General features: G+C 41.1%; 1 long non-coding RNA gene across 1 annotated transcript; it reads right to left on the reverse strand.

Annotated features, from left to right (window-relative positions):
• Positions 1–6,122: 6,122 nt before the first annotated feature.
• Positions 6,123–7,166, reverse strand: LOC140679008 (uncharacterized). Its single transcript, XR_012050592.1, has 3 exons — positions 7,082–7,166; positions 6,861–6,957; positions 6,123–6,234 (listed from the first exon to the last, which is right to left on the reverse strand). It is a non-coding gene; the product is annotated as an uncharacterized lncRNA (long non-coding RNA).
• Between the last annotated feature and the right edge of the window lie 8,215 nt (positions 7,167–15,381).

The raw sequence follows: 15,381 nt of genomic DNA on the forward strand, positions 1-15,381 counted from the left end.
TCTTGGGTTCAATCCCGGGCTCGGGATCTTTCTGTGTGGAGTTTGCATGTTCTCCCCGTGACTGCGTGGGTTCCCTCCGGGTACTCCGGCTTCCTCCCACTTCCAAAGACATGGACCTGGGGATAGGTTGATTGGCAACACTAAATTGGCCCTAGTGTGTGGATGTGAGTGTGAATGTTGTCTGTCTATCTGTGTTGGCCCTGCGATGAGGTGGCGACTTGTCCAGGGTGTACCCCGCCTTCCGCCCGATTGTAGCTGAGATAGGCTCCAGCGCCCCCCGCAACCCCAAAGGGAATACGCGGTAGAAAATGGATGGATGGATGGATATATATATATATTTTATGTATTAGAATTATTAACGTGTATATATATATATATATATATACATATATATATATATATATATATATATATATATATATATATATATATATATATATATATATATATATATATAAAAATATATATATATATATATATGTATTTTTTTTATGTATTAGAATTATTAACGTATATATATATATATATATATATATATATATATATATATATATATATATATATATATATATATATATATATATATATTGATATATATATTTATATATATATATGTATTTTTTTATGTATTATAATTATTAACATATATATATATATATATATATATATATATATATATATATATATATATATATATATATATATATATATATATATATATATATCCATCCATTTTCTACCGCTTATTCCCTTTGGGGTCGCGGGGGGCTCTGGAGCCTATCTCAGCTACAATCGGGTGGAAGGCGGGGTACACCTTGGACAAGTCGCCACCTCATCGCAGGGCCAACACAGATAGACAGACAACATATATATGTGTATATATATATATATATATATATATATATATATATATATATATATATGTATATGTATATATATATATATATATATATATATATATATATATATATATATATATATATATATATATATATATATATATATATATGTATATATATATATATATATATATATATATATATATATATATATATATATATATATATATATATTAGAATTCCTCTATAACGTTAAATAATTATTTTAGAATAATTTTATAATAATACCAACCTGTCGTGTCAATGTTTGCATTTGAAAACAAGGGACATATGAGAACTTGATGGCACAGGAACTAAAGGGACAAATATGAGCATTTACCCGGTAAAAGGGGGGGTTGACAGCCATGCTTTTAAAATTTAGAAAATATGATAACCAAAAAAATTGTATTTCACAAATTACATGTGAAGTTATAACATGTGTAATTACTTACTGTGAGGGTCAAGTTGCATCATTTGTTAAACCCCCAAAAATTCCCTCCTTGGCTAAAGTGATAAGAAGAATAACCTAAGAGACACAGTTGGAGGGGAGGCACAAGGGTAAGACAGAAGATGAATGGCTGCCAAAAGACAGGTGAAACTAATTAAAGAAAAGGGACGAGAATAAAAACAAAGAAAGTAAAATAATGAAAGTCCACAAATCCCCAAGACAGAAAAGTCTTAAATGACAGTTTGGACATCTCTGTGTATTCCTGACTCGCATGAATCTCGTGTCATTATTCAAATCCATGCAGGCCGTCAGGTTACACAACAAACATGGCCTCCGATGCCCACCTCGTACATTACACGCTATCTGGGCCGGTGAGAGAAGGCGAGCGCCGCCGCCATCGCTCCGCAGCTGCCAACTATCTATTCAGGAACGGAGCTTTTTTTGCTATCGAGGTCAAACAGCCTCCACGTTGACTTCACTGCAGAGTCATTTACTTCCTTGAGCTCGCGGGGGAAAGATGATAGAGGAAAAAAAGGAGCAAACTGGCGAATGCAGGCGTACTTTGTTTTTAGTATCTTGCATAAAGATATTCAGCCAGGCAGGCAGGCAGGCAGGCGGGCGGGCGGGGGAGAACTGATGTCCTAACTCCACTTGGTGAACTTTACAGCTTAAAACACAAATCTCGATTCATCACCTTACTAAGACATTATTGACGGTAGGGCTGGGCGATATATCGATATGCGCGATATATCGCGGGTTTGTCTCTGTGCGATATAGAAAATGACTATATCGTGATATTCGAGTATGCGTTCTCACGCAGTTGCTTTTAGCTGCGGGCATTACACTACAGGCTCTTCTCACTCTTTCCTGTCTCTCCTTCTCACAGACAGACAAGCGCAGCTTCTACACACGTCACATACTGTCACGACATACGTCGCATTCGTATACGCCCTCCTTGAGCAAAGAGGTAGCGGCATGGCTAACGTTAGCTGTGATGCTAGCGGTAATACGAGAGAAAGAAGGTGCGAATCTGGTAACAAATTAAGGAATAATTAATTCCCCCAAAAAACAGCAGGGGGTCCATCGTCTGGCGGTGGTTTGGCTTCAAGTGGGAATATGTCGAACAGACAACCGTAATTTGTCAAATGTGTGTTATGTAACACTAAGGGGAGGTGACGGCTCAGACACCAGAGGGCAGTATGTTCAATAATTTATTATATATAATAAATATATATAATAATAATAACAAACAATACAACTAAACTATAGAAATGGAGTGTGTGACTAAAATACAAGAGTGTGTGGTGTAAGATTGTGTGTGTAGATATCTTAAGTGTGTGTTACCAAGTGTTGATGAGAAAAGCAGACAAGTCCAAAGAGGGCAAGGCAAAAGGGGTCCAAGATCAGCGAGGGGTCCGTGGGGCAGAGAGAGACGTCAGAGTCCAGGGGCGAGTGAGGAGTCGGGAAACGAGGAAGGCAGTCCAAAACACCGGGGAAACAACGGGAGATCTCGAGGAGGGAAGACTCGGGAAGGCACTGCGGGAGAGCAACATGGACGTCAGAATCACGGAGGGAAAAACAACACAGTAAGAGAGCATAAGGCTTACGGTACACAAAGAGGTAACTAAGTTCCCGCGCCGATCCTTGGGTCCAATGGTCCTTTATACAGCTCATCTTCATCAGTCGCAGGTGTGCAGATTGCGATTGCGTGCAGGCTTGTCGCTGCGTGGGCGTGCTGCGCTCAGCGTGAGCGGGGGCGTGTCCGGCCGAGCAGCCAGAGGAGGAACTGTGACACTCAGTTGCAGGGTAGAAGCGGGTTCGAATCCGCGCCGTGACAATGTGGGGCGAAAGCGTTGCTATAAAAAGTAGCATTACTGCTAATATGTAGCATCATTTGAAAAGTCACCTGCTAGAGAATGAACAGTGCTTACTCCGCATGTCAACATCTCCGTTCGGTGCCACACGCCCACACCATCAAAATGCCGAGACAAACATTTCCAGATCAACACCATATGAAAAAAATTGTGATTTTTTTAGTTGTGATTTCCTTCTCTGCATGAAAGTTTTAAAGTAGCATATATTAATGCAGTATGAAGAAGAATGTTTTAATGTACACACATAGAATCATCCTACTGCTGTGATTATATGCATCAAGTGTTCATTCAAGGCTAAGGCAAAATATCGATATATATATCGTGTATCGCGATATGGCCTTAAAATATTGCGATATTAAAAAAAGGCCATATCGCCAAACCCTAATTGACGGTTATGTTTAAAATATAAATTTTAGCACTTTTTTGTGACATCACTTTATTTTTGTGAAATTCTGTTTTATAGTCATTTCTTTGTCTAAATGTTACCACTTAATTCTTGTGTTTTTACGACCTTTTGCAGTTGTATTATTACAAAGTTATTCGCATAACATTACGATGGATTTCTGTTTCCATAGCAGCGCACGTCCGACTTCCAGTGTGTTCCTACTTTTCTGCCAATCCACAGGTACCGCCCCGGACTTCCACGCTATGTTGAAGAGACGTTTCAGCCACAACATTCAGAGTCTTGAGGTATTCGGGGCGAATCTCGTCCTCTCCTGGGGCCTTGCCACTGGGCAGTTTTTTGATTACCGTATTTTTCGGAGTATAAGTCGCACCGGTCGAAAATGCATAATAAAGAAGGAAAAAAACATATATAAGTCGCACTGGAGTATTTTTTGGGGAAATTTATTTGATAAAATCCAACACCAAGAATAGACATTTGAAAGGCAATTTAAAATAAATAAAGAATAGTGAACAACAGGCTGAATAAGTGTACGTTATATGACGCATAAATAACCAACTGAGAACGTGCCTGGTATGTTAACGTAACATATTATGGTAAGAGTCATTCAAATAACTATAGCATATAGAACATGCTATACGTTTACCAAACAATCTGTCACTCCTAATCGCTAAATCCCATGAAATCTTATACGTCTAGTCTCTTACGTGAATGAGCTAAATAATATTATTTGATATTTTACGGTAATGTGTTAATAATTGCACACATAAGTCGCTCCTGAGTATAAGTCGCATCCCCAGCCAAACTATGGAAAAAACTGCGACTTATAGTCCGAAAAATACGGTACAAATGAAAGTCACGTATTTGACCCGCTCCAAATCTCATCCCAGCTGCAGTAACGCTAGCACGCCAACTGAATGCAACAGGTACTAACTCGTCGCCTACCGTGTTAGCGCTTTTATTTGTTAAATTGAAATGAATGCTTTCTCATTTAGATGAGCATGACGAGTGACAGATTCTGACTGGCACCGAGGCAGGCAGTACTCGCTAAGTTTGTGGTCAAAAGTTTGCATCAATTTGCAACAGTGACGCTGCGAATATTCGGTAGGTGGATGTTCAATTGTAGTCAGAGAAAATGTGCATGTTCCCACCCACACCAGATTTTCTCTCAGTCATTATACTAAACAGGTGAAACTAAAAATGTTTTAATATTGTGTAGAAGTCCATTCATGTCAGCAATTAAACTTCAATTGTGAAACTAATATGTGATATTGACTCATTACTTGTAAAGTGAGGTACACTGTAAAAACTGTTGCCTAGATCTAACTCAATAAAAATAAGGCAACATTTTCCAAGCAATTTTTGTTAGTTTAGTCAACTAATTGCTATTTTGAGTAAGTAGAACTTAGTAATATGCATTTCGATTTATGCAAAAAGATTAAGTTGCGTTTACAGGAAAAAGCCAAGAAATTGAGTAAAATCAATGTGAAAAAACATCAGCATATTAAACACACAAGACTTAATTAAAATAAGTAACATTTAAATGAAAAAATAATTTTTGTACACAATTTTATTAATTTTGACCAACTTACACTTTCTTTGTTTTGAAAATGGAAACTGCTTAAAATAATTACTTAGAATAATAATAAAAAAATCAAGACATATCAAATTCCAACCTTTATTAAATCATTACCATATAAAAACAGTGGCAATGAGCTGGACAGTATGAACAGTCAACATCCATAGTATACAAGAATGCATGACCTCAACTTTTTAAAGTACTGTATAGAACACCTTCACAGTAGTTTTCTTTTTTTAACCGTATACATATTAAAACATTTTCACAAGCCATATCCAAACCTGTCAATAAGCTGGGCAGTATTAACAGTCAAGAACATCAGTATTTAGTGCATAAAAGAATGCATGACCTCAGCATCTCAAGTTTTACTTAGAACATTCACAGTAGTTTCTTGCTAAAACAATTTAACATTAAGATTATCTGTACATCTGTAACAATTCACAAGCAGAACACCTTCACTGTAGTGTCTTTCAGTGTGTATATTTTGAAACATTTTAACTTAAACAACTCACAGATCCCTCCTTCTGACCAGCTGGAGCTTCACAGTGGGGCAATTTAGTGTGTATAAAACATAAAAAAACTTATAATTTACACACCAGAAACGATGACCTGGAGCTTTGTATAAAACCTGAACAGGACAAACCGTTACAACATTCTGAAGAATTCCACTCAATGAACAATGTATAATGATTTTGAACAGACACAAGAAAATAGCTGTTCAAAAGTGCAAGCTGACAGTCATGGCTCATTGCCTAAGCTAGAAGCTTGTTTTTGAGAGTCATGAATTTGGGGTTTGGTTTTGGGCGCAGTGTGTCAAGTCCCACAAAAAGTCTTTGAAGCACCTCAAATGTTTTGGAAAGTTTGGATGGATACTCAAGATTAAGTGCATACGTCAACCCCAGAAGTAGGCAGCATGCTTTGACCCGGTTTCCAAGATGAGTAAGGACTGGTACTCCCTCAATGATGATTCCTACTGCATTTGGCTCACGACAGATGTAGATGCTCATATTCTTCATTTCCAGGTCCTCATGAACAGTGGTCTCTGCAGTTCCCTTTGAGATACAAAAACAGTAATTAAAAAAACAAACATCTAATTTTATATTTACAGTAATATAAGTTGTGTGATTTAATTCAGATAATGATTACTTTTGTGATGACCATTTTGAAAACTTTTGAGTTCTAATTTGAGATCTTGCACATTAAACTTGGTACAATAGATGCATTTCCAGCCACATGTTTTTTATTGGCATTTCTAATTTGCATATAAAAAACCTGAATAGAACCACCAGAAATTGAAACAAACAAACAGTAATATATATATATATATATATATATATATATATATATAGATATATATATAGATATATATATAGATATATATATATAGAGAGAGAGAGAGAGAGAGAGAGAGAGAGAGAGAGAGAGAGTAAATGTTTTAATGCTTGTTTAAGGGGAGTATTTTTTGTTTGCATTGTTTTTTTTAGGGCAAACAGAAACACAAGACAGAAAGGCATCATTATGTGGTGCTATGCTTATTGGCTATCCTGGGGCTCTTGCCAACTAGCTGCATGCTCGACCTCCACCTGACAACTGCTGGTTCAGTCAGTTCACATAAAAGTAAACCCAATTTAAGCTTGTACATCAGACTGATCCAAACCTGCTTTTAAACAATACTTACAGTAGTCAGAGATTAGCTCCTGTCCACTCTCTCCCATGTACTCTATGAGGCATCTCACAGTCACATCTCTCTTCTTCACTGCAGAGGCACTTGGGTCCTAGAGTTAAGAGAAGAAGAATAAATAAATTAATTTTGTTGGCAATTTTCCTCCAAATCTGTGATACCGTTATTAGAGCATGATTACAGATTCAGTTCAAACTTTTAAACCACTTTTAACCCACCTGTGTCAGTTCCATCAACAAGTTCTTGATGCGCTGCAGTCACTCCTCCTTTTGCACTGGAGAGCTCCAGGAGTTTTGGAGTGTACCTGTCCAGTTGGGACATAAATGTAGATTCCAGTGGAACAGCAGTGCACCTTCGGAGCGCTTCATTAATCTGTAAGACAGCAAATGTTGACCGTTACTGATATTAAGGGTATTAGTATACATTTTCAGGCAAAAAGTGAGTCTAGTATGTCATGTCCAAGTCACAATGGAAACTTGGTCAGGAAAAATAGAATGATAATAGAATAGAATAGAAGATATTCTACGAGTCGGTGGTGGCAGGCGCCTTCTTGTACACCATGGCCTGCTGGGGCAGCGGGCTGAGAGCGAGGGACGCAAACAGACTGGACAAGTTGGTAGAGAAGGCCAGTAACGTAATGGGAGTGGAGCTAGACTCTCTGGCGGTGGTGTCAGAGAGGAGAAGTATAGCATCTTGACAGATGAGAGCGAAGGGATGTATAAGAGCATGGGCAACCTACATGAATGCAAGGCAAGGAATGGCTGCGTCCAAAGGTCCCATGGTGCAGTCTGTAATGCTTTAAAATGTCACTCTTGGTTGGTACAACAGTGCTGCACAACTTACAGGGCCATCCCATCTGTCATTGGAGAGAGAGAACAAAAAGACAAGTTATGGTTCATGTCTAACCTCTTGGATATATAAGCCTGATGAGAGCCCTGTATATCTGTTTTTTTACACCCTAATATACTCATTTGCAGTATTTCCTCTAGATTTTTTTGTAGCCACGGTGGTCTAAGTTGGTAACCTAGCAACAGTAGGGGGGTCAGGGGGCATGCCCCCACGGAAGAAAAATTTGAAAATGTACCCTTTAAATGGTGACTACTGGTGAGATTTTTTTGGGGGGGGGAATGTTGAGATTGAGACTTACACAATGAGTGTTATTCTTACAAGAGTAGCGTTTTGCCTAGGAGTGTGCATGGACAACAGGTCTGAGGGGGCTTCAGATAGCTCTGTCAAGTGTACCTAGCTAGCTGCTAGCAACTTTGAATGCAAGCTAGTTAAGCAGCTTTAATGTGGCTGCTTATAAACTGAAGAATAAAATATTAAACTACCACGCAAAGAAAACGCTAATTATAAACTTCACAGCTATAAACAATGTTTGGTTGAAGTTAATGAGCTGTTGGAGGTAAGAGCACATTCGAAATGGCGATCGGCGGGAAAAGTAGTAAACTAAATATAACATTGAACCATGCTTTTGAAAATGTATACATTTAAATCCTGGCAAATACTGACTTTTAACAATATAAATTGTTACTTACATGAGTTCGGTAAAGTGTTTTCCTTGGGCTCCGTGAAGAAACGTGTCTCGGCTTGTTCTTCCACAGCTGCATGCAGGTGGGCGGGTCCTGACGTTTTAGGTCTGATATAAACCTTTGAAGTGAGTTTTGCTAAATCAATTTATGTTGGAAGTCCAATAAAATTAATTTTATCACATAAAAAAGTAAGTTACGGAAATATTCACACTTTTTACTTATAGATAACTCAAAAACTCTAAAAATAAAAATAAATTGATTTATTGGAATAAATATACTTTTAAAAATAAAGTAGAATGGACAATACCACTGAAAGAGTTTTTACAGTGTATGTCCAGCCTTTATTATCATGTTGATGATGTTGGCTTACATTTGAAACCCCACATTTTCTGAGATTTTCAATTCAAGGTTTTCATAAACTGTCAGCCATAATTATCAAAATGATAACAAAGGCTTGACACATCTCACTTTGCATGTAATAAGTTAATGTCGCATGTAACCAAATTTTACATTCTTGTGTAATGTCCACATGATTTATTTTGTTAAATTCTACAGAAGAATACTTATTTATTACAAAGGTACCTTTTTTTCTTCTTCAATGCTACATATGTGACTTCACTGTAGGTTTTGGAAGGTCATGTTACCTCTAAACTAAACAACAGTGAGGCTAATCCACGTTTTTTTCCCTCCTTTTTTCCCAAATAAGAATCAATAAGAGAACCGTTAAGGAACCGACTCGTTAAGCAGAATCGAAAGTGGAATCAGAACCGGAAAAATCTGATCAATTCCCATCCGTAGTGGTAATGCTACAAAGTTATCAACTCCTCCGACAGCTCTATCTCTGTCTGTTTTACCTTAATAATCCAAATTAATTGTTGTAACTAGAGATGTCCGATAATGGCTTTTTTGACGATATCCGATATTGTCCAACTCTTAATTACCGATTCTGATATCAACCAATACCGATATATACAGTCGTGGAATTAACACATTATTATGCCTAATTTTGTTGTGATGCCCTGCTGGATGCATTAAACAATGTAACAAGGTTTTCCAAAATAAGAGAACAACTTCAACTCAAGTTATGAAAAAAAGTGCCAACATGGCACTGCCATATTTATTATTGAAGTCACAAAGTGCATTATATTTTTTTAACATGCCTCAAAATAGCAGCTTGGAATTTGGGACATGCTCTCCCTGAGATAATCCTGATACCCACTACAACTATGGGAAGTACTATACTTTGACTTTCACAAAGTACATTTTTTGTTTGTTTGTTTTAAACATGCCTCAAAACAACGGCTACAAAACAATGAAGGCCCACAGCTTCTGTCCAGAGCAGGGGTCGGCAACCTTTACCACTCAAAGAGCCATTTTGACCAGTTTCACAAATTAAAGAAAACAATGGGAGCCACAAAACTCTTTTGAAATTTAAAATGAAATAACACTGCATACAAAGTTTTTTTTTGTTTTGTGCTATGTATAAACCAGGTGTCTCAGACACGCGGCCCGCACCTTAATATAAAAATGTTAGTGCGGCCTGCCGCTTAACAGCATCACACTTGCCAACCCTCCCAATTTTTCCGGGAGACTCCCGAATTTCAGAGAAACTATTCTCTCGAACGTCTGCTGATTTTCACCCAAACAACAACAATAAGGGCGTGCTATGATGGCACTGCCTTTAGCGCCCTCTACAACCTGTACAAACAGCTTGCCAGCCCAGTCACATGTTGTATGCGGCTTCTGCAGACACACATAAGTGACTGCAAGGCATACTTGTTCAACAGCCATACAGGTCACACTGAGGGTGCCCGTTTAAACAACTTTAACACTCTTACTAATATGCGCCACACTGTGAACCCACACCAAACAAGAATGACAAACACATTTCGGGAGAACATTCGCACTGTAACACAACATAAACACAACATTAACACTACAGAACAAATACCCAGAATCCCATGTATGCTTAACTCTTCCGGGCTACATTATACACCCCCGCTACCACCAAACCCCCCCCCCCCCCCCTCCGTGCGTCGGTTGAGGTGGGCGGGGTTGGTGGTAGCGGGGGTGTATAATGTAGCCCGGAAGAGTTAGGGATGCATGGGATTCTGGGTATTTGTTCTGTTGTGTTTATGTTGTGTTACAGTACGGATGTTCTCCCGAAATGTGTTAGTCATTTTTGTTTGGTGTGGGTTCACAGTGTGGCGCATATTAGTAAGAGTGTTAAAGTTGTTTATATCACAACCCTCAGTGTAACCTGTATGTTCTGTTGACCAAGTATGCCTTGCAGTCACTTACGTGTGTAAGCAGAGGCCGCATACTACATGTGACCGGGCCGGCACGCAGATAGCATGGTGTAGAGGACGATAAAGGCAGTGCCATCATGGCACGCCCTCAATATTGTTGTCCGGGTGAAAATCGGAGAATGTTTGCCCCGCGAGATTTCCGGGAGAGGCACTGAAATCCGGAAACCTCCCGGAAAAATCGGGAGGGGGGGGGGGGCAAGTATGCAGCTGAGCCGCATCAGAGTGATCAAAGAGCCGCATGCAGCTCCGGAGCCGCGGGTTGCCGACCCCTGGTCCAGAGTATACTAGGGTAATAAAGTAAACAATAACATAGTCCTCCTTTAGTGCAAGGCTGCCTGGTATACTGTATAACAGCAAATTATAAACTGGGCTCAATCTGCCTTTCTCTAACGTATTTGTATGAGTGACAGAAATGTGCTGCAAGCTAGTGGTGAGTGCTTGAAGTGACCTACCAGTCAGTCAGAGCTTCTGAAATGCTGCGTTGAGACAAGGCACCTCCGTTCACTGCAAGCTGCAAAGTGTGCGCCATGCAGGGCAGACTAGCCACACCAAACTCCACCGTAGCTTTTGCCATATTTTTGCCGTGCGTTAGAGATGCGCGGATAGGCAATTATTTCATCCGCAACCGCATCAGAAAGTCGTCAACCATCCGCAATCCACCCGATCTAACATTTGATCAGAACCGCATCCGCCCGCACCCGCCCGTTGTTATATATCTAATATAGACGATGCAAGGCATTAGTGAGGTTATAAAGCTTTTGCCTGTTAAAGAAAAGAGACTGATCCAATGCAGCATTCACGTGCCACGCTGTCACGACCCAGACGCACACCAGTGCGCAATCATATGGGAGCCGCGCTGAGCGCACCTCCAAGCGCGTCTCGCTGCCGGCGTAGGCCGGGTATATGGGCCCGACGCTCCAGCGCCATCCATTTTCAGGGCTAGTTGATTCGGCAGGTGGGTTGTTACACACTCCTTAGCGGGTTCCAACTTCCATGGCCACCGTCCTAGCTGCTGTCTATATCAACCAGGGTGAGCCCCACCCCTTTCGTGAGCGCACTGCGCGCGGAGTGACCCCTGTTACGCGCCCCCGGCAACAGGGGTGGCGGGCAGGTAAGCTGCGCGGGCGGAGCGCGCGGAGTGACCCCTGTTACGAGCCCCCGGCCACGGAGGTGGCGGGCAGGTAAGCTGCTTACCTGCTGCGCGTGACGCCGGCCGCGGCGAAGGCGGACGAGGCGGGGTGTCGGTGCGGTGGGCGCGGTGGTGACCCTGGACGTGCGTCGGGCCCTTCTCGCGGATCGCCTCAGCTACGGCTCCCAGTGGGGCCCTCTCGGGGGAAGGGGCCTCGGTCCCGGACCCCTGCGAGGCGTCGGGGGCCTTCTCCGCTCCGTAAAAGTGTCCATCTCTTTTTTTTTTTTCTTCTGTTGTGGCATATGCAGCAGGTGCCTGCTCGTTTTTCGTATGTGGGAAACAACATTTATGTATATATATTTCCGAATTGGTTTAACTGCCACCCGCCTGAATCTATTTAAAATCTAATTTTTTAAAATTTCAATCGCCCGACCCGACCCGACCCGACCCACTGATAAAATCTAATTTTTTAAAATTTCATCCGCCCGATTCGCGGATAATCCGCGGACTCCGCGGTTGTGCCCGCAAACCGCGCATCTCTACCGTGCGTTGTCCCTGACCACAACGTGGGTTATCGCCCTGGGGTGGTTTTTGTTGTATTTTTGTTTTTTCTCGGCGGAGTCTTTAACCGACAACTGTGTGGTACTACTTTTTTTTGGTGTTTGCTTTTCATCCATCTTCCGCTTGTATTCATCGTGTATCTCCTTATGATTCTTGAAGAGGTGGGAGATCTAATTGCTCGCATTAAAGGAAGACGTCTTGGTTCGTCCTCGCATAACCAACTTTTTGCAGTCATTGCAGTTTTTTATCCGTCAGACACATTTTAAAATAATCCCAAACCATAGACATGGTGCCGTTAGTCAGTCACCAAGCGAGCTCGCTTGTTAGCCACGGCTACAGCACCGGCAACAACACACTCTTGTTGTTATGCTGCACTTGCGGCGGTTTGATGAGGTCATCAAGCGTCGCCAGTAAACCTTTCATGCTGCAGTCGTCAACTTCTGTGTTGTGTGTGGGAGAGGAGAGAGGGGAGAGGGGAGGGGCTGCTGACTGGGATATGTACCGCTCCGTACAACGGCATTTTAAAAAGTCATTAATTTTACTTTTTGAAACCGATACCGATAATTTCCGATTTTACATTTTAAAGCATTTATCGGCCGATAATATCGGACATCTCTAGTTGTAACATTACAACTTTGTCTTGGTATTTTGTTTGTTTTAGTGTGGCTGTGTACTCTCCTAAAAAAACTAACAAAAAATGTTTTTGTTAAAATTGAATAGTATCACCCTGATAACCTATCTTAAAAATATTTTAAAGAAAAAATACTGGACAATCTAATTCTAATTAAAACCTTAAGTAATAGACTAATAAATAGAATAATTTAACACCGCACCTAAAACACAACCGACTCCTACAATCTCTACCCGTGGCAAAGCGCTCCATTTTTGCGTTTTCATGCACAAAAAAACGTCGAGGAGTCTGCACGATTAGCGGAGAAAAGACAGGATTAAAGTAACCCTGAGAAGCCACGTGTTTAATGCAAGCACTTAACTTCCTTTTAGCACTGCCGTGTACGTCCGTATCATCCTCTCCTCTGCTGGAATATGAATTCAGCTCACTTCTTCGTGTGCGTGTTGTGTTTGACATGATGCTCGGAAAACGTCAAGAGACTCACGCTGCGTTTGAGTAGCGATGTCACCACCACCATCACTGTTCTTTCTGAATGGCCTTTTTATAGCAGGAATTTTATGCATGGACACACACACACACAGTCTTTTCATCCATTTTGTAATGAATCAAGATGAAGAAATAGAGGTAAAAACATGGCCTTTCTATCTTGCCTCTTGGTGAGGGCGGTGGCATTTTTCTCCGCTCCCTCCTTCCCTGCTTGCTTTCTTGTGTCCTTGTCTTGTCTGAACTTTTTTGAAGCCTCTTTCTTTGCGCTGTCCTCAAATCTAAACATCAAACATGGATATGATCAGCTGGACTCTTGACGCAATTGACAAAGTCTTTTCGACAAGGAAAAGAGGTTCGGGGGAGCCTGGCTGCGCTGATGGAACCATTGCTGCGGGGTACGTGAGAGATTCCTGGGATAAATGGAGACTAATGTGCCGCTCAGTCCTTTCCATCGAGGACGTGGAAGACATCTACCTATTTGGGAACCATGATCACGGGGCACCTGCTGATTGGGCTGGGCATTGCTCTGGTGTATCGTCAAATTCGGAAGACGATGGCAGCCACTCAAGGAGCCCAAAGGCTGTTCATCGCAATGGAAGGATTGGGTCGAGCTGTGGGAACACAGACTGGGGCGATTTCTGATTTGAATCGCAAAATGGATCTCATCATGGAGAAGCTTGCTGAGAAGGAAGAATTACATTGAATTTGAGAGATCCAGCACGGACACACAGAGCAGGCAGGTCATTGTTTTGACTGCTCGAAGAAAACAACATCTTAATCTACGATTTGACTCCCTCGAATGGCCTTGATGCTATCAGGAACAGGCTGTTCTGAAGAACTCCCCCGAGTACTCCTCAACGATGGACGCTTTTGACCTTCCTTTTTTTCCAATCACACCTGGTGACAAAAATATTTCAACATCTCACCCAAGTTAATTGGGCATACATGCAAGCACCCGCCCCTCCCCCAATCAACGCCTTCACCACTGCTTAATTCCTCCGGGGTTGTGGACGGCTGAGTAGCGCTTTATAGCGGCAGCCGGCCTCCAGGGCCCCAAATCCCCCCCCCCCCCCCCCTCTGTTGCGAGTTGTTGTGAATACATGTATCATGTTTATGTGTGCTATGCTATGTGAGGTTTTTTCCTCGGACTCAGTCTGGACCCCTCCTGAGGGTCCAGCCTTAGACTGATATTTTTTTTACTCTTTCCCAATGTCACCTTTTTCCCACCTTTTTTAAGGAGCGCCGTAAGTGGCTGATCCGTTGGCGGTCCCGTCTTGTCCCCTTTGTAACGTATGTCTGCTCCTACTGGGACTGTGCCGAAAAGGAAATTTCAGTTCTTATGTGTCTTGTAAATGTTAAAGAATGGACAACAATAAAGCATCTTGAATCTTGAATCTTGAATTGAGTCGAAGTGAGACGAAATATCGATATTGTGATATTTTTAATAGTTTTCTCTTACAGTATCCATACTGAGGTACCTAGCATTGACGTTAATGCAGGTCCAAGTTTTCGCTTACAGTCGGGAAGGGATTCGTATGGCCCCGTTGCTGGGTGACACTCGCGTGAGAGGAAGAGAGTGGGTTAATCATTTTGCGATGCAGTCCGCTGAAAATGATGGAAAGCGGCACTCTACATAGCAACTGACGCCGCGGTCAGAGTTTGAATTGCCACAAAACACATTTCAAGATAGTCAAGTATATATTTTCAATTAATTCTTATATATATATATATATATATATATATATATATATATATATATATATATATATATATATATAAATAATCCATTCATGAATGAGTATATCCGTTCGGCCACCGTGTTCAATGGAGAAGTCTGATCTACAAAAGCATACCCCTTCCCCTTCGAGCT

Source organism: Nerophis lumbriciformis, linkage group LG09 (assembly GCF_033978685.3).
Source record: "Nerophis lumbriciformis linkage group LG09, RoL_Nlum_v2.1, whole genome shotgun sequence".
NCBI lineage: Eukaryota > Metazoa > Chordata > Actinopteri > Syngnathiformes > Syngnathidae > Nerophis > Nerophis lumbriciformis.